A 20,715-nucleotide genomic window follows, 5' to 3' on the forward strand; every position below is an offset into this window, starting at 1 on the left:
CACCCTGTGTGGGAAATCTGTTCCCTACAGGGAAAGAGTCAGAAATATCCTTCCTGAAAAGCCTTCTCAACCTTTTGCAGCTAACAGTTCCTGTCCCTTCTGTTCCAGTCCCCAAATTGCCTAACTTGAGCAGGGTTTGGGAGTCATGTAGACCCGACACTCCCAGACTCCTCCCCGGATTGGAAGGCCTCCCCTCTGCCCACGTGCACCTCCCTGCGTGTCATCTCTGTCCTTTAGCCCCTAAGCCTCTTGCTTTCCCTCCAGTGGCCTCACGCAGGCTCCACGGGCTCCCTGAAGCTCAGATGTCCGTGGCCTTGCAGAGATGGTTGGGTCTGCTCTGCCATGAGCCTGCGGAGCCTCATCCTCGGCGCAGGGCGGCCTCAGCTCACCTTCGTCCTCCTGGGGCTGATCGAAGTCAGGGCCTGGACAGAAAGAGCTGCCCTTGCTAAATTGTACAAATAGGATTGGTTGTGGCCACAACATATGGAAATGTCCCCTCTTTTCCTTCATCTCTTAATTTGGCTTGCTCTGTGCCACTCTGCCTCACGTGCCCCCATTTCTCTCACCTCATCATCCCTCAGTGTTTTAGCAGCATGTCACAGGAACCAGGCCCTGGGACGAGCCCCTAGACCTGTGAGAGGCAGCTGTGAGGACAAATAGCCGGCCTTGCAGGGTCTGTGCTGTCGTTCCTAGGAGCAGAGAGGAGGGAGGGAGGCTCGATGGATGGTGAACAAGATAGCATTCCTCGGTCACTAGCTGTAGAAATCAACTCAGGCAGATTTAAACAAAAGGGAAAGACTAGGAAGAAATGCAGGAGCTCACAGAAGCAAACGCATGCTGAGGAAGGAGGTTTGGAAAGACAGGACGTGGGGCAGTTCCCGGAATCCAGGCGGCAGGAGGAGATGGACAGTCTCCCTGCGAATAAGTGGTCTCTTGGATGTGTCTGTACCGACTGTTTTTTATGTGCGTCACTCTGCCTGAGGTTCAGGGCCTCAGGAGAGAGAGTCCTACTGGCAGGCCTGGACCCTGTGCTTGGCCCTGCACTGGAGGCTTCCACGGCAGGGCTCGGAGGCAGGGAGGGCACCTCCCTGATGCCAGGATGCTGTCTGGCGTGGGGGAGGGGAGTCTGGGTTTGGATGTGGGTGGACTTGGCCATGAATGCCAGCTCTGGCCACCCATTGGCTCTGTGAACTCAGGCAAGTCATCTGATGGTTTAAACCCTCCATCTCCTTCTGCGTCAAATGGGATAATGTCATGTACCTCACAGGTTTGTTTTGAGGATGTACTGAGATAAATGTACATGAAAGTACTTGGTGCACAGTAGGCATCTAATAATGTCTGTTCATTTATCCCTGAGGAAAGTGATCTGTCGTCCCAGGAGGTGAGAGAGAGCCAGACGCAGATCATTATTACATTAAGGGGGTACTTAGGGAGCAAGGTCAGCCTGAGAGGCGAGGCACATTCCTTTTGTTGCCTCTGCAGAGAAGAATGCCATTTCTGCTTCAAGTCCTGGTTCATTTGGTGAACTTCTGAACAAAGATGAAGAAAGCAACCCCTGGCTCCTTGGGGAGCCCTTGAACTTGGGATTCTCCCTGCTGTCCTGTAGGTATTAGCAGGCAGTGTTTTAAAGCCCCTTTCTTTGGTGTGGCCCTAGTGTTTCCTTCATGACCCACCAAAGGCTCTTCTTCCTGCTCCACTGTTCTTTTCCATTTTTTCCAGCTCTGCCCTTGGAAGCAGGACTGAATGTTGGCAGGGCCGCCTCCCCTGCCAGGTTGTGGTTCCCGTGACACTAATAGGCTTGAAGTGGTCTGTTGTCTGGTCATTTCTTTAGCAGCATCCCTGTGCGGCCCGCTCACAGGCCAGCACAGAAAGAAGTTCAAAGCTTTGAAGGCTGAGGCTCCAAGGGGAATAGGGGCTCATTAGGAAGGAAAAGTCTAGCCAATGAAGGAGACTGAATGGTCAACATGGAGTGGGCCAGATTCATCCTCCCACTGGAAGCACACTTTCCCGCCTACCCTTGTGGTGTTTTGTGAAGAATGTGCTTTTAAAAACGTTTAGACAAGGTACCGCCCAAATGAGGGGCTGTCCAGTGGCATAGTGGTTAAGTTCATATGCTCTGCTTCTGCAGCTGGGGTTCTCTGGTTTGGATCCCAGAGCAGACCTACACACCATTCGTCAAGCCATACTGTGGTGGCATCCCACATATAAAGTAGAGGAAGATGGGCATGGATGTTAGCTCAATGGTAATCTCCCTCAAACTAAAAGGAGAGGATTGGCAGCAGGTGTTAGCTCAGGGCCAATCTTCCTCACCAAAGGAAAACCCGAAAACATGTAGATGAGACCGCATGCACCCCTGGTGGAGGGGGGCATTAGGAGACAGAGCAGGGAATGCATCTGTGTCACCCACAGAAGGACTGGACAGAGTCTTTACCTGCTGTCCAGGTGCTGCCTGTCACACAGGTGGGGATACTGGCAGACCGTGTGGACCCTAGCACTTGCTGAAAGGTCAGCTGTGTGCAGGAGCAGCAGACTTATTAGTTGTGACTGTGCGCTGCGCAGTGCCCAGTGAGTGGGTGTGGCCATGGGTCTTAGCATTTTCTCTGTGTGGGGTGGGGGCCTCTGAGAGGACAGGGGACTCCTTGTGAGGAAGGCCAGGAGCAGCTGCCCAGGAGTGACCACCCTCCCCCTCTGCCACCACCAAGGCAGGACTTGGGCTTAATTTCCAAGAGTACCAGGCAGCGCCTTCCGCCCATCCCCCAACCCCAACCTGTTTGCTCCCTAAAATGTACATCTCTACTCTTACCTCCTCCCCTCTCAGGATCCAGGAGCTCTGTAAGGGGCTTGGGGTAGAGGGGTCTGTGAGGGTCAAGTTCTGCTACCCAGGCACTGGCCCCTTCACTGCCTGGGGTGGGGGTGGCGTAGAAAAGAGGGCGAAGGCGTATGTGGAGGGGAGGGGAGCTTGTGGGGCGAGTGGGGGGGGGGGACAAATGCAGGAGGGATTCTTTTGCTGGAAGAAGGTAGAGGTGAGAGAGGAGTGGACGAGTAGGGGAGCGATGGTGAACCTGGTGTCCCTGCCCTGTCCCCACTGGGGGCAGTGACCCTGAGCCCCTCAGGATGGCTGTGGGAATGGAAGCCTCTGGTCTTTCTGCTCTCCCTCCGGCTCCCCTCTCCGCAGCCGCAGGGACAGGGGGAAAGCACGGGCGCTTCCGAAGGCGGTGGGAAGGCAGTGGGGACGCGCACATTTAACATTTGCGTCTCTGCAGCATGAATAGTTTTTGTCCCTGTAATGTCAGCATATCGGTACCTCTGATGTCTGCCTCATTCTTTCTCTCAACTCTCTGTCAGAATGGAACCTACTGCAGGCAAGGGCACATAGCCTAAGTGTGTGTCCGGGTCAAGCAGCAGCACAGGACCTGCCCTCCGAGACCCCCAGCTGCCCCGAGGGCACCCCTGCCTCAATTTCTCAAGCAATGGACTTGACTTGCCTGCTTTGAGCTTTACGTGAATGGAATCACACGGGATTGGTTCTTTGTGTCTTTGGCTGAGCATTAGGAGGAGTTATTGGTGTTGCTGCGGGGGGCGTTGTGGCGGGTTCATTTATTTATTCATTTTCCTGTTCTTGGGCACTTGGATAGGTTCCAGGTTTGGGCTGTTAGGAGCAGTGCTGCTCTGAGCCATCTTGTCTGTTTTGGTGAACACACGTATGCATTTCTGTTGTGTTTATACCTCACAGTGGAATTGCTGGCATAAGGGATGTAGATGCAAGATTTTAGTGAATAGTACATCATTTTCCAAAGAAGGTAAGCATGCGGGAGATTCCAGAATTCCAGGCGCTCCACGTCCTCACTGACACTTGACATTTTCTGCCTGTTTTGCATCAGCTCACCCAGTGGCCGTGCAGGTCTGTGCCTGGGCTGCCTTTTCTGCCTTGTTGTTCAGTTTGTCCACGTGCCAGTACCACATGATTTTGATCACCAAAGCTTTGGCGCTGATATCGGGGTGTGTTTTGTTCTTCAGGATGGCCTCGGCTGTTCTCGGGCCTTTGCATTTCCATGGGAGTTTTACAACCAGTTTGCCAATTTCTGTTAAAAAAAAAACGCCCAAAAAGCCCCTTACTGAAACTTTGAATGACATTCACTGAATATAGATTAATTTAGGAGAAATGACATCTTCATAATATTGAGAATTCCAATTTATGATGTATCACTCCATGTATTTGGGTCTTCTTTAATTTTATTTGATAATATTTTGTAGTTTTGAGTGCAGAGCTCTTGCCCATATTTTATTAGATTTATTCCTGGAATTTACTATTTTTGCTGCTATTTTAAATGATAATATTTTTGAATATTATCAGGAATACTTGATAATTATTCTGTCTGTTGCTGATGATTTTTCCTGCTACCCTTGTCTCCAGGGTTCTTGCCACATTCACTTGTTAATGCTAACAGTTTGATAGTCTTTTAAGATTTTCTGGTATTTTCTATCATCTATAAATAGAGTTTTATTTGTTTCCTATTCTTATGCCTTTTATCTCTTTTATTGACTCATTGCTCTGGCTGTTGCCTTCAATGGTGCTGAATAGAATTATTAGCAATCCTACGGCAGGCGTCCTGGTTTCATAACACGCAAACATTAGTGTGACCATTGCTTTAGGTTTTTTGTAGATATTAAATTAAAGCAGTTTTCTTCTTAGTTTGCTGAGAGGTTGGTTCTTTTTAAGTTACAATTGAGTGTTAAAACTTGTTAATTACGTTTCCACATTTATGAGATGATCATATGATAGTTTTCCTTTTTTCTGTCGAAGCAGTGAATTCCATTGATTGATTTTTAGAATATTAACTACCCATGCATTCCTGGACTAAGCCCCGCTTGGGTGGCATGTATTCTTTTCATATGTTGCTGGATTCAATTTGCTAACATTTTGTTTAGGGGTTTGGCATCTGTCTTCATGGAGAGATGGCCTATAAATTTTCCTTTCTTCTGTTGTCGGGTTTTGGTATCAAGGTTATGCTGGTCTCCTAAAATGAATTGGGAAATAGTGTTCCTGTTTCTCTTCCCTGGAAGAATTAGTGTAAGATTTAGGGTTGCTTCTTTCTTAAATGTTTGGAAGAAATCACTAGTAAAAACATCCAGACTAGGACTTTTTGAGGTTTTAAATAATGAATTCAATTGTTTTAATAGCTCTAGGACTCTGTTTCATTATTTTTTATAACAGCTTTATTAATATATAATTCATATGCCATATAATTCATGTATTTAAAGTGTACAATTCATGATTCTTAGTAAATGCACAGAGTTGTGCAACCATCACAACAATCATTTTTAGAACATTTTCATCGCCCCACAGAGATGATGTACCGCTTAGCTACCATCTTCCATTCCCTCTATCACTCCTGGACCCTGGCAACCACTAATCTGCTTTTTATCTCCCTGTAATTGCCTATTCTGGGCATCTCATGTAAATGGAATAAAACATACATGGTCCTGGGATGGCCCAGTGGCGCAGCAGTTAAGTGCGCACGTTCTGCTTCGGCAGCCCGGGGTTCTGTGGTTTGGATCTTGGGTGCAGACATGGCACCGCTTGACACACCATGCTGTGGTAGGCGTCTCACATATAAAGTAGAGGAAGATGGGCACGGATGTTAGCCCAGGGCCAGTCTTCCTCAGAGAAAAGAGGAGGATTGGCAGCAGTTAGTTCAGGGCTAATCTTCCTCAAAAAAGAAAAAAATACATGGTCCTATTGTGTCTGACTTGTTTCACTTAGAATAATTTTCTCCAGGTTCATCCATGTTGTGGCATGTATCAGTACTTCATTCCTCTTTCTGGCTGAATAATATTCTGTTGTGTGGATAGACCACATTTTGTTTATCCAGTCATCAGTTGATGGAAATTTCAGGTTTCACTGTTTATTAGGAAAAAGCTGCTATGAACATTCATATACAAGTTTTTGTGGGGACATATGTTTTCATTTCTCTTGGTTATGTACTTAGGAGTGGAATTGCTGACTCATATGCTTCATTATTTTTTATTGCTAAACCATAATGTGGATATACCAAAGTGTACTTAACAGCTGCGTTATTGAAGGTCATTAGATGTTTTCATTTTTCCTGCTAAACAGCGCTCCAGACAGTGCTGCTCAGAATGTGGTTTGTGAATGATGCTTCCTTTGAACATTTGTTGCAAGTCTGTAACAAGGTGAGGATGGAAACTGAGACTGTTTGGGAAGTTTTCTAGCAATTTAACCAGTAATTTTATGTCTGTTGAATCTAATAATAAATAATGGACTAGTAGTTTTATGGTTTTTAGTTGTTTTATTTTCTACATCATTTTATTGTATTTTGCAAAGGTGTAAGTCCTTGGCAAACTGGAAGTTAGAATGAAAAAACACTGGCTCTCCCCCACAGGTAGGCAGTATGCCTCCTTGTTTTGCGTTTCTGAATGTTGGGATCATTCCTAGAAGTGGAGCTGTTGGGCTGAGGCCACACTCTGAAAAGTGCACAAGCTGCCAGGGACTAGTTTGTGAGAAGGAAGGAGGAGCTTCTCACTTTCAGTTCCTCTTCATTAATGATGATGATAAACTGTAATACAGGTGAATGGGTAGTCACATTGTAGTATATGCATACTAGGGGATATTATTCAGCCTTAGGAAGGAAGGAAATTCTGACATGCACTGCAACATAGATGAAACTTAGGGACATTTGGTTATGTGAAACAACCCAGTCACAACAGCACAAAAACTGTATGATTCCACTTAAATTAGGCACTTAGAGTAGTCAAATTCATAGAGACAGAAAGTAGAATGGTGACTCCAGGGGCTGGGGAGGGGGATGGGAAGTCGTTTGATGGGTACAGATTTTCAGTTTGGATGATGAAAATGTTCTGGAGGTGGATGGTGGTGATGGTTGCACAACAGTGTGAATGTGCTTAATGCTGCTGAACTGCACACTTAAAACAGTTCAGAAGAGGCAGAGACTAGCACTCCTTCTCACCATCATGTGTGCACATAGCAAGGCTGTGAGAAAGAGGAGTTCTAGTCTCTTCCTCTTCTTGTAAGGACACTAATCCCATCACGAGGAGCCCACCCTGATGACCTCATCTAAATGTACCTTCTAAAGGCCCCACCTCCTGAAACTATCACACGGGGGTTAGAGCTGCAACATATGAATTTTGAGGGGGTCAAACTAAAGAGACCATCAACTTAATCTAGATTGCTGTTTACATAGGTTATTATATATGAACCTCATGGTGATCACAAACCAGAAAAACCTATAATAAATACACAAAAAATTAAGAGAAAGGAACCCAAACATAATACTGAAGAAAGCCATCAAACCACAAGGGAAGAGAGCAAGAGAAGAAGAAAGGAACAGAGAAGAACTACTAAAACACCCAGGAAAAAAAGTGACAAAATGGCAATGAGTGCATACTTATCAATAGCTACTTTAAATGTCAATGGAATAAATGCTCCAATCAAAAGGCATAGGGTGGCCGATTGGATAAAAAAACAAGAAACATATATGTGCTGCATACAGGAGACACACTTCAAACCTAAAAACACTCATAAACTGAAAGTGAAGGAATAGAAAAAGATACTCCATGAAAATGGCAGTGAAAAGAAAGCAAGGTAGCAAATACCTATATCAGACAAAATAGACTTTAAAACAAAAACTGTAATGAGACAAGAAGGGCACCACATAATGATAAACGGAACAATCCAAGAAGAGGATGCAACACTTGTAAATATCTATGCACCCCAGCTAGGAGCACCTAAATATTTAAAGCAATTATTAACAGACATAAGAGGAGAAATAGACAGCAACACAATAATAGTAGAGGACTTTAACACTTCACTTACACCAATGGATAGATCATCCAAACAGGAGATCAATAAGGAAACGTTGACCTTAAATGACACATTAGACCAGATGGACTTAGTAGATATATACAGAACATTCCATCCAAAACCAGCAGAATACACATTCTTTTCAAATGCACATGGAACGTTCTCCAGTATAGATCACTTATTAGGCCACAAAACAAGTCTCAATAAATTTAAGAAGATTTAAATAATACCAAGCATCTTTTCTGACCATAACAGTATGAAACTAGAAATCAACTATAGGAAGAAAATCAGAAAAGCCACAAATATGTGGAGATTAAACAAAATGCTACTGAACAGCGATTGAGTCAATGAAGAAATTAAAGGAGAAATCAAGAAATACCTGGAGACAAATGAAAATGAAAATACGATATGCCAAAAGTTATGGGATACAGCAAAAGCAGTTCTAAGAGGGAAGTTTATAGCAATACAGGCCTACCTCAGCAAACAAGAAAACCCGAAATAAACAATATAACAGTGCACCTAAAGGAACTGGAAAAGAAGAACAAACAAAACCCAAAATCAGTGGGAGGAAGGAAATAATAAAAATCAGAGCAGAAATAAGTGAAATAGAGGCTAAAAAAAAAAATCAGTGAAAGTAACTTTGAAAAGATAAACAAAATGACAGACCTTTAGCTAGACTCACCAAGAAAAAAAGAGAAAAGTCTCAAATAAAATCAGAAATGAAACAGAAGAAATTACAATGGACACCTCAGAAATACAAAAGTTTATAAGAGAACGCTACAAAAAGCTATACACCAACAAATTGGATAATCTAGAAAAAAATGGATAAATTCTTAGAATCATACAACCTTCCAAAACTGAATCAAGAAGAAACAGAGAACTTGAACAAACCAGTCACCTGTAAGGAGATCAAAACAGTAATCAAAAACCTCCCAAAAAATAAAGTCCTGGATTGGACAGCTTCCCTGGTGAATTCTACCAAACATTCAAAGAAGACTTAATCCCTATTCTTCTCAAACTCCTCCAAAAAATTGAAGAGGAGGGGAAGCTTCCTAACTCATTCTATGAAGCCAACATTACCCTGACACCCAAACCAAACAAGGAGAAGATTTAAAAAAGAAAATGACAGGCCAATATCACTGATGAACATTGATGCAAAAATCCTTAACAAAATACTAGCAGATTGAATACAACAATATATTAAAAAGATCATACACCATTGATACTGACCCTGATATCAGTTTCCCTACATTAAACCCAGCATATATGGGGTTAAAACCAAACACTCATTTCCTGCTTACTCCCTGGCTTCCTGGCTCCAGAATCCACTATCATCCATGGAGACAGACACCACCAAGGACAAACACCTGGATTCACTATCTCCTCCCTGCAAAAAGATACAGGCTCGTGGGAAAGCTGCTGACCAGCAAGGCCACAAGCTCCCTCCTCTCTGCAAGTAGTCTCAAGGCCAAAGACAGGCTGGTGGGAAAGCTCTGACCAGCAAGGCCATGTGCTTCCCCTCCCCTACCTAAAACTGCGAATAAAAATGCTTCCTTTTAGCTTTTCGACGAGTTTGGGATTTCAGTATTAGCTGCCCTCTCTCTTTGCTCAACACTGTGCAACTATAAAATTTCTACTTTCTTCCACTACCCCCAGTGTCAGAGACTGGCTTGCTGCGTAGCAGGTGAGCGAACTCGCTTCAGGTTCAATATCACCATGATCAAATGGGATTGATTCCAGGGATGCAGGGATGGTTCAACATCTGCAAATCAATCAACGTGATACAATACATTAGCAAAATGAAGAATAAAAATCACATGATCATCTCAGTAGATGCAGAGAAAGCATTTGACAAGATAGAGCATGCATTTATGATAAAAACTCTGACTAAAATGGGTATAGAAGGAAAGTACCTCAACATAATAAAGGCCATATATGACAAACCTATAGCTAATATCATATTCAGTGGATAAAAACTGAAAGCCATCCGTCTAAGAACAGTAACAAGACAGGATGCCCCTTTCACCACTCTTATTTGATGTAGTATTGGAAGTCCTAGCCAGAGTAATCAGGCAAGAAAAAGAAAAAACAGAGACCCAAGTTGGAAAGGAAGAAGTGAAACTGTCACTATTTGCAGATGACATGATTTTATATATAGAAAACCCTTAAGAACCCACAAAAAACTTTTAGAAATAATAATACAGTGAAGTTGCAGTATTCAAAATCAACATACAAAAATCACTTGTGTTTCTACACACTAACAACAAAGTAACAGAAAGAGAAATTAAGAACACAATCCTATTTACAGTTACAACATAAAGTATAAAATGCCTAGGAATAAATTTAACCAAAGAGGTGAAAGACTTGTACACTGAAAACCATAAAATATTGTTGAAAGAAATTGAAGAAGACACAGAGAAATGGAAAGATATTCCGTTCTCTTGGAGTGGAAGAATTAACATAGTTAAAATGCCCATACCTCCTAAAGCAATCTGCAGATTCAGTGCAATCCCTATCAAAGTTCCCATGACATTTTTCACAGAAATAGAACAAAGAATCCTTAAATTTATAGGGAACAACAAGAGACCCTGAATAGCCAAAGGATTCCTGAGAAAAAGGAACAAAGCTGGAGGTATCACACTCCCTGATTTCAAAATATACTACAAAGCTATAGTAATCAAAACAGCATGGTACTGGCACAAAAACAGACACACAGATCAATGGAACAGAATCAAGAGCCCAGAAATAAACCCACACATCTATGGACAGCTAATTTTTGACAAGGGAGCCAAGAACATACAATGGAGAAAGGACAGTCTTTTCAATAAAAGGTGTTGGGAAAACTGGACAGCCACATGCAAAAGAATGAAAGTAGACCATTATCTTATGCCATACGCAAAAATTAACTCAAAATGGATTAAAGACTTGAATGTAAGACTGAAAGCATAAAACTTCTAGAAGAAAACATAGGCGATACACTCTTTGACATCCATGTTAGCAGCATATTTTCAAATAACTTGTCCAACGAGGCAAGGGAAGCATTAGACAAAATAAACAAATGGGACTACGTCAAACTAAAAAGCTGCACAGCAAAGGAAACCATCAACAAGATGACAAGACAACCTAACAATTGGGAAAAGATATTTGCAAACCGTATATCTGATAAGAGTTAATATCCAAAATATATAATGAACTCATACATCTCAACAACAAAAAAACTAAAACCCCAATTATAAAAGGGGCAAAAGATCTGAACAGATGTTTTTCCAAAGAAGATATATAGACAGCAGGCACATGAAAAGATGTTCAGCATCACTAATTATTAGGGAAATGCAAATCAAAACTGCAATGAGATATCACCTCATGCCCTCATGTCAGAATGGCTATAATTAACAAGACAGGAAATAACAAGTGTTGGAGAGGATATGGAGAAAAGGGAACCCTCATGCACTGCTGGTGGGAGTGCAAACTGGTGCAGCCACTATGGAAAACAGTATGGAGATTTCTCAAAAAATTAAGAATAGAACTACCATATGATCCAGCTATTCCACTGCTGGATGTTTATCCAAAAGACATGAAAACATGAATGTGTAAAGATACATGCACCCCTATGTTCATTGCAGCATTATTCACAATACCCAAGACTTGGAAGCAACCTAAGTGCCCATCAGGGGCCGAATGGATAAAGAAGACATGGTGTATATATATAATGGAATAATACTCAGCCATAAAAAAGGATGAAATCTTTCCATTTGTAACAACATGGATGGACCTTGAGGGTATTATGCTAAGCAAAATAAGTCAGAGGGAGAAAGCCAAGTACCATGTGATCTTGTTCATAAATAGAAGATAAAAACAATGACAAACAAATGCATAGAGACAGAGATTGGATTGGTAGTTACCAGAAGGGAAGGGGGGAGGGAGGAGGGTGAAAGGGTACTTAGGCACAAATGTGTGTGGTAATGGGTTATAATTAGTCTTTGGATGGTGAACATGATATAATTTACACAGAAATTGAAATATGATAATGTACCCTCAAAATCTGTATAATATTATAAGCCAGTGTTACTACAATAAAAAAAATTAAAACTCTAAAAAAATATATGAATTTTCAGGGACACAAACATTCAATCCATAGCACCTATCACTTGCATGTGGCCTTCAGCAAGTTCCTTCAGTGCCTTGAGACTCAGTTTCCCTATCTTTAAAGTGGGGACAGTAATAGCCACTCCACTTTTACCATATGACTCAAGGGAAGTGACAGGTGCAGACATCTTTGTAAGCTGCCACTTGAGGAACCTAGACTTGTCAGGGATCCGCCTGGGTCTGTGTTTCCAGAGCTTTTTCCTCAGGGCACCTCAGGGGCCCTTTTAGCTGAGTGCATGTGGCAGTAAGTGGAAGGACACTTCTGCTGCTCCATCTCTGCCAGCCTGCTCGTAAAAAGGCCATTTCGATCCCCATATTTTTAGATTAAGACAGCCACAAAGTGAAACCTCCCTGGGGGGGGGTCTTGCCCAAGACATGGTTTTGGAGGTTCCTCTTAATGACCTGACTATTTTAAAAGGGAACGTACTGAATCACGACCAGGTCAACAGACTCAGCAAAAATTTGCCTGGAGAGCCCTCAGTCAGAGCCCTTGGCTTTTCGATTCTGCACCAGGGTGACCTCAGGCCCAGGCTGGATCAGAGCCTGAATAGGGCATCTCTGAGCAAACCCCACCCATGTCAGTAGATTACGTACCCTAGCCAGCCCTTCGTGCATGCTTACAGGTGTGTGGGGCATGGCCACACTCTCACTGGGGGTCTCCCCTCTTCTGGTTGTCAGTGGGGGCTGTGTAATGTGTCTCGTTGCACCCTCTGAGGGCTGCGGCAGCCCATGGTGAGTCTGGTATTGTAGCTTAGTGACTGCAGGGCTGAGAGAATCCTTTATCCTTCTCTGGCCAGAGGGAGCATTCAGGATGCCAGGGCAGGCCCACATCAGCTTAGAAGGCTGAGGATGGGCGAGGACCAGGTTGCTGTGAATAAATGGGCGAGCAGAGCATTTGGGGGCTCTCTCAAGTTGTCTCCTGGAGTTACAGCTCGGTTATGTGGTTTTTGGCAACAGTAACAAAATAAGTTGGAAACACCATAGTAGAAACTCTGAATCCAGTGTAGTCTGAAAGCCAGTGCATGAGTTAGGCATGCATTTGGCTGCAGATAGCAAAAATCCTAAGTTAGCTGCACAGGGATTTATTTTCCTTGCCTGATAATTCTGGAGGTGGGCAGTCCAAGGCTAGTGTGGCTGCTCTGGGATGTTTACGGAACCCAGGCTCTTTTAATATTTCCACCCCTCCATCCTTAGTGACAGGCCTTCCTCTTTTCAGAGGAGTGAGGGAGAAGAGGGTCGGAATGAGTGTTGGGTGAGCTCCAGGCAGGTGATGCAAAGAGCATTAGACTTGCCATCAAGAGAGCTGAGTCCACATCCCATCCTGGGTCACCTAGGGAGAAGTCACTTCCATCTTCTGCACTTTTTTCCACCTGTCAAAAGGGTGAGTTGAGCTATATTACCTCTAAAGTCCCTTCCATTTTATTCCAGTTATCTATGGCTGTGTTACAAACTATCCCAAAACTTTGTAGCTTAAAACCTAGCCGCTGGGTTCTAAGGGTAAGTGTCCCCAGAAAGAACCAGGAGAGGTGGTATTGCCTTTCTGACTGGCCCAGGAACTCATGCAAATTCACTCCTGCCGCATTCTCTTCATTAGAAGTGAGTCGTTAAGGCCAGCTGCTGTTCGAAAGAAGTTAGACAAAAATCAGACCCGCCTTTTGAGGGAAGAGTGGCAGAGAATTCGTGGCCATGTTGAAAACCGTCATGCCTCTGTAGGTTTCAAATTCAGTGTTCCTCTTCTTTCATGCTTATTCTCTCTGTTCTAGAAGACAAAAGAGGCTGCTTCTCTGGGCAAGAAGTGTAGGCAAACTGTTAAGGAAAAGGCCTTACCAGTCATGGGCTGGTTTGGAAAGCCCTGGCTCACCTCTCTGGGTCTAGGTCTGGGACATTCTTCAGTCTTAAAAGTAAACAATACCTGATTCGGTTTGAGAGTCGCTCCCTGTTGACACAAGACTTGAGAATACTTGCACAGCGGCATTTGAAAATGTTTTGTATTACAACAGTTCATCAACAAGCTTTTACTGACCATTTCTTAGGTGCTAGCACTGTGCTAGGAATAATGAGTTATAAATCAGGCCTGAGGTTGGGAATTGGCCCCATCCGTTGGGAATTTGTAGCTTTGCTGGGGAGAAAGACAACTGGGAACGCCCTCACCTAGCTAAGTCAGCTGTATCTGATCTCAGTCTTTGTCCCCAGTGTCCACCCTGGGCTTGGCATAGAGGCAGCATTGGTCACTGTATTGGTCAGTGACAGAAACCTAGCTCAGAATGGCTTGACTACGCAAGAATAAAACACTGTGTTGGTTGGGTTTTGGTTTATATAACTAGAAAGAGCGGGGTAGATCTCTGACTTCAGGCACGCCAGGGTCCCAGGACTCTAGTGATGACATGAAACCCTTCCCCCATGCCTCTGTGCTAGACAGTTCCAGTGGGTCCCCAGGGACCAAGCCTCCTGATGTTCCTGCTGTGTGAAGCTCCCTCCCACAGCGACTCTGAGTTTGGCTGTGTGATTTGCATTGGCCAACTAGACATTAGTGAGTGTGATACGAGTAGAAGCTTGATAAGCCATTAGCATACTAGGGCTGACTTCTTGGAGCACTCTTCATGGAACCCAGCCATCCGGCTAAAGAAGCTCAGGACTCGACTGTTGAAGGATGGAAGGCCAAGTGGAGACAGATCTTGGAGGATGAGGCCATCGCAGACATTCCAGCCATCTTAGACAAGCTCTCAGTTGACTGCAGCCACGAGTAACCTCAGCCATCACCATGTGGAACAGAACGCCCAGCTCAGCCCAGTTTATCCACAGAGTCATGAGAAATAATATATGGATGTTTTAGAACACTGAGTTTTGGGTCATGTTGTTACTCAGCCATAGATAACTAAGACCCCCCTCTTTAAGTGGTGGCAAGATGACTGCCAACAACTCCAAGACTCAGAAATCCCAGTGGACACAGAGCACCACTTTTCCCTTAGTTTCAGGAAAAGTCAGGGGGTTGACTCTCTTTTAACTAATGCAAGTTTCTTGCTCATTTTAGAACCAATCACTGTGGCCAGGGAGTGAAGACCAGGCCAGAGATGTGTGTCCATCCTTGTAGCTAGCGGGGAGTTGGGCCAGTCCCACTCTGACCCATGAACTGGGGTGGAGTAGAGAAGGGAGAAAAATGAGGTTATTCTTACCCAAAAAGGGGCGAGTAGAGACTTAATAGTCAGAATCAACAGATAACCTCCTAGGGTGTTGATAAATCTGTGGAGGGGTGAAGGAATAGTCTTGAGTTGGCTTAGTTGAGGAAGAATTTTAAAAAGGGCTAATATCTCAGCCAGGACTTGTCATGAGTAAGTGTCAGGGGTTTCTAGGAGGCAAGCAAGAGGAGGGGTAGAACAGAGAATGGAAGAAGGCCCAGAGGTGGGAATCAGCACACTGGGTGAGTGATGGCTCAATGAGGACGTGGATGGGATCAGGCAGTGCCCCCAGAGATGGCCAGATACCTTAGCCAAAAGCTGTTGTGTTTGCCAAGACTCCAAATGTGTTTTGGGCCTTTCTTCTTGAATTTAAAATTCACTTGTATTTTAAGAAAAGCGTCCAGGTGTTCTGATTCGTTTGCCCTAAAGTCGTCATTTTGTGTGTGTGTGTGTGTGTGTGTGTGTCTGTGAGGGTCGGGAGCTATTTAATGTCCTAGAAATCCTGGGAACTTTCCATGTTGGCACTTGCCGTTTCAGACTGTTTATCTGGGAAATGAGAGGCTGCATTTGGCTGGGGCCGAGCCGCCATCAGCCACACCAGGCTTGCAGCAAAGAGGTGCAGCAGGAGTCCTGACCCTCAGTGTCCAGGCTGCTCAGGAGGCTGAGTGAGCACTCTGGGTGGCAGCTTGTAGCCAGCAGGCAGCTGGGTCCCAGAAGAGAGACCCCAAGGCTGCCCTAAGCCTGTATGGCGATTGCAGCCCACTGGGACACACAGTTGTCTCCGCTCTTTGCAGAGGCCAGGTGCCCCTTCCCCCCTGACTCTAGTTGGTCACTGAATCACAAGGACAGTTTGTACCCAGGGATGTGCAAGCTTGTGACACACCAGCCATCTGGGCAGCCACCTCCCGGGAACAATCCATAGGAGCCCTTCTGATGAAGGCTGAGGTGCCCGGGCCCGTTAGAGCTGGTGGATGCCCAGGAATGGGAGATGAGGGGTCGGCCACTTATCTCGGAACAGACAGATGGAAAAGTTGGAAAGGCCAAGGCTCCTTGTGTTGGATGAGGAGGCTGGGAGGGGTGGTGTTTGTGAAGTATTCAGAGGGCCGTCTGGCTCAAGCAGGTCCTGTCGGGGTGCTCTGCATGCTCCTCCACCCAGCACGGCAGGAAGAGCCCAGCTGAGTGAGACTCAACCAGGCCAGCCCCCGGCCACTGGCCTTTCCCCTGCCAGCTGCCCTTGCTCAGCACACCTTCTTCCCACTGCCTGTCCCCCAACCCCAGTCCCACCCCTCTGGGCGGCACCTCTGGTGACCAACACCCCTACCTGTTCCGTTGTAGCTTTTGACCCCTCCTACACCAGATGCTTTCTGGGGTGTGGCTTAACTTCTGGACCCAGTCCCTCCCTCTCCCATCTGGCTCTACCACCACCACCTCCTGGGAAACTTGGATGGATGAGGCCGTCTTTCTTGAGGATGGCAGTTTGAGGATGAGTAAAGATGGCAGTTCCACACGTTGTTTAATGTAATGAATGGGAGTCCAAGGAGCAGCAGGACTGAATCACTCCTTAGCTCTCACAACAGCCATTTCTCAACCCTGCATCTGGGCAGCAGAGGCTGCGGCTGAGGGAACGCTGGACTGCAGCTCTGAGTCTGAACCCACATTTGAGCTTCAGGCCCTTTGTGCCTGCCTGAGCCGCTCTGTATCCTTGGTCCCCAAGCTCAGGAATGGAGCTAGCCCACTGCAGACTCACCAGCAGGACCCTCACCACCCCTGCCTTGGGACTCCTTTTATTGCAAGTTGTGGGAACATAACTCAAACTGGCTTACGTATCAGGACATGTAATGGATCTGGGCATTCTGGTGTCAGGAGCAGTTGACATGCTCCTGGTGGGTTTGCCTGTCTGTCGGCTCTGTGTTTCCATATCGGCATCGTTCTCAGGCAAGCTCTTCCCCTGTGAGGATGGTGACAGCCCCTGCCAGCCCCAGACCCACATCCTACCTGCTGTGCAACTGCAGTGGTCCCAACAGGATCCTGCAAAGGACCTCCACTGGTCCAGCCACAGCCAAAGCCACATGTCCCCCAGACCTGTCCCTGTGGCTGAGAGAATGTGGGGCTCTGCTTGGCCAGTCTGCGTCACAGGCCCACCCTCGGGTCGGGGGATAGGATCCAACCACCAAACCCACCAAATCCTGCAGCTTGCACCGCTGTTGTAACCTGTCCTCACTCACCATGTGAGCTTAGCCAAGTTATTCAACCTCTTGCCTTAGTTTCTTCATCTTTAAAATGGGGAGAACACTTACCTTAAAGAGTCACATGGATTGAACAGGCGGTGTGTATGGAAATGGAGTCTGGCAGAGTGCTGAGCTCACACACAGCTGTTAAATGAGTGAGTAGGTCAGTCAGTTGTTGAGCCTGTAGGACTCTAGACAGGGCACTTCCTGAAAAAAGAAAACCCTGCTTCTTGGTGTGGAGGAGGCCTCAGCATGGGCAGCAGGACAAGGAGCCAGCCCTGCTGCTCGCCTTAGGCCAGGCGGGTCTAGAAGCAGGGGGAGGTCTGCAGAAGGATCCACAGGTGTGGTCAGGTGGCCCCAACCGGCCTGGAGGAGAAAGTGGGTAAAGGCCGGGAGCTGGTCAGGCCAAGGCCCAGCCATTACCAGATTGTTGCCTGTGCTGGGCAATATTGCGTCATGCCCCATCCTTCCGGTGACTGCACCTTGGTTTTCCTTTGGGCAAACCCCCTTCTCTGTTTCCAGGCTGCGGCTCGACTAGTGATAAGCACATGACCCAGTCAGCCAAAAAAGAGGCAGATTCCAGACTTTGCCTGGAACCTTTGGAACAGAGAGGGTCTCTTTCCACTGGGGCTGCAGAGCTGGCGGAATGGGAGACTGGAGCTGCTGGGGGCCACAGTATGGAGAGTCCTCCTCCTCCCCTTCCCACCATGAAGAAAGCCAACACAGAGAAGCCAGAACTGAGAGATGGGGAAGGAGAGTCCTGATGATGTCATTGGAGCACCTGGATCCAGCTGTACTTGAATCTTTGTGAATTTTTCAGTCAAGAGAGGCAGTGCATTCTCTTCCTTTTTAAAGTTAATTTGACCCTGTTCTGACCTTTGACGATAAAAGTCCTGACCAATAGACTGCCCTATTGAAAGCCGTTGTTCCCCAGAGATCCCAGCCATACAGCACAGAATGAATTTCCCTACTGATGCTCACTCCCATGGGTGTTTGCATTTTTGAGGTCCTTGTCAGCAGTCACGCAGGTTAGCTGTCATAGCCAGGAGAGATTCTCAGAAAACCACTAAGGCAGCGAGTGAAAGCCAGTTCACAGTCCGTGTCCAGAACTGGTCCTTGCGCTCAGTAGCAGCGCAGTGTTGTGTTGTGGCTCAGTCCCAGGGACATCGGAATCTGGACCGTGCGTTGACCCCATTGAGAAAAGCGTCCTTCCCACAGCTCATCACTCAGGGTCGCATTTCGTCTTCTCAGGTATGTCGTTCTGTATTTCACACGTGCTGTTGGTTTGATGACAGAAATAATGATAAGCACTGATAAAGCATGGCAGTAAATGAAAGAAGATTATACCCTAGTGCTTCCGTGGACACAGAGGATGAAGCTTTCCATCCGTGGTTGAACAGGTGCAGAGCTTGGGAGCTGCCCTTCCTGGGCCTGCTCCAGTCACACAGCTTCAACTCCGGCCCACGTGCACTGCCTGGAGCTCGTCCCCATTGTGGAGGTTTTTCAAATTCAGTTATGGGCCTGGATAGGAGGCTACACTGGGGGCTCCTAAGGTAGGGCAAGGGAGGCTCATTACTGAAACAAGCTCTGAGCCAGAATTGTACCTTGAAAGCCACCTTGGTGTCCAAGGGTCCAAGGTGGACCTGCTTCTCAGACAGTGGGGAGAGATTGCAAGATAAGAGGAAGGGTGTCCTTTGGCAGAAGTAATGGGCCGTCCTGTAAGCTGACTCTGGTCCCTGCGCTGTGCCCGTGTCTGGGTACTTGGTGCCTGGATTACGACTTGCAGTGTTGGCCGTGTCATTAGGCTGCCTGAGGATCGCAGACAGCCCCTCTGCCCCCATCCTGCCCTCCAACACTGTCCTCTTCTCCTCAAATATAAGCTCATCCCTTGATGAGCTTGGGTACATTCTTTCTCAAAAGACTTGTGGACACAGCTCGTGGGCTGAGGGTGTCTGTGAGTGGCCTTGATGTTCCTCGCTGGATGACTGGGATTAGGGTTTGTGCAGCTTTCAAATGATCTCCCGCTGCACGAGGAGGGTCATGGGGCCCTTCTCAGTCCCAGGTAGACTACTGCCGCCAGACTGTTGTCCCTGGTAAAATGTGGTCCAACCAGACTTCATGTGGGCTAAATGCGTATCTCTTAATCTGAGAGGGGAAGAGACCTATTCCATGGTTGCTTGTCTTCCAAACTTTTTCTCTTTCTCCTCTCTCCTGCCCCCAAATTACAGAAAGCAAAACATCCAGGTCATGTTTCCAAATTTTATTTCCTAAACCGAGAGCACATTTTAGGTCTCAAAGGGCAAAAGACACCTGTGTCTAGTTAACTCTGAAAGTTTTAATGCTTATACAACACAAGGTCGTGTAGCTCTTTCTTTTTTTAGGCAAACCAGGAGAATTGTTGCTTTGCTCACTCTTCCTATTCTTTTTTTAAAAAATTCTTTTATTGTGGTAAAATGTATTTTCCATTTTAACCGTTTTAAGCGTCCAATTCAATGGCATTAATTATATTTATAATGTTGTATAACTATCACCACTATTTGTTCCCAAAACTTTTTCATCACCTCAAACAGGAGCTTTGTAACCATTAAGCAGTAGCCCCCCTTTCTCCTAACCCCCAGCCCTGGCTAACCTCTAACCTGCTGTCTGTCTCTGGATTTGCCTAGTCTAGATAGTTCCCGTAAATGGAATCATACAGTATGTGGCCGTTTGTGTCTGGTTTCTTTCACTTAGCACAGGTTTTCCAAGGTTCACCTGTGTTGAGTATGAATCAGTACTCATGCCTTTTTATGACTGAATAATATTCCATTGTATACTTATTTTGTTTATCCATTTGTCAGTTGATGGACATTTGACCTCCTCATTCTTAAATTTTGGTCTTGAACAGTTTGGGGGAGTAAATTTAATATTAACATTTTATTCCTATAAAGTTTTCATTTTATAATACTGTGTGACAATTGAATAGAATGAAATGGAGCTAACGTTTCCTGATTGTCTTCCATAAACCAGGCTCTGTGCTAGGGCCGTGCATATACTATCATCTCATTTAATTTTCACAAACGTGGTATGAAATAGAGATTATCGCCTCATTTTGCAGGTGAAAACACTGAAGCTCAGAGAGGGTAAGGGACTTGCTTAAGGTCACGTAACTAGTATGTGACTGAGCTGAGATTTGCACCCTGGTCCACCTCACTCCCAAATCCACATGTTCCCATCCTGTTTGTTCTCTCTCATTAATCATAGAGACAAACTGGTTCATGCTGCTTTGTTGCATTTGGGGATGTGACACAGATGCCTTCTTCCCAAATGCATCAAGTCTGGAACC

The 20,715-nt window shown here is 45.7% G+C and overlaps 1 protein-coding gene across 1 annotated transcript in view; it reads left to right on the forward strand.

Annotated features, from left to right (window-relative positions):
* Nucleotides 1–20,715, forward strand: part of COL23A1 (collagen type XXIII alpha 1 chain) — a 315,117-nt gene that overhangs the window by 36,938 nt on the left and 257,464 nt on the right. The window lies entirely within an intron of this gene.

The sequence above is a fragment of the Equus asinus genome, chromosome 9, assembly GCF_041296235.1.
Source record: "Equus asinus isolate D_3611 breed Donkey chromosome 9, EquAss-T2T_v2, whole genome shotgun sequence".
In the NCBI taxonomy this organism is placed as follows: Eukaryota; Metazoa; Chordata; class Mammalia; order Perissodactyla; family Equidae; genus Equus; species Equus asinus.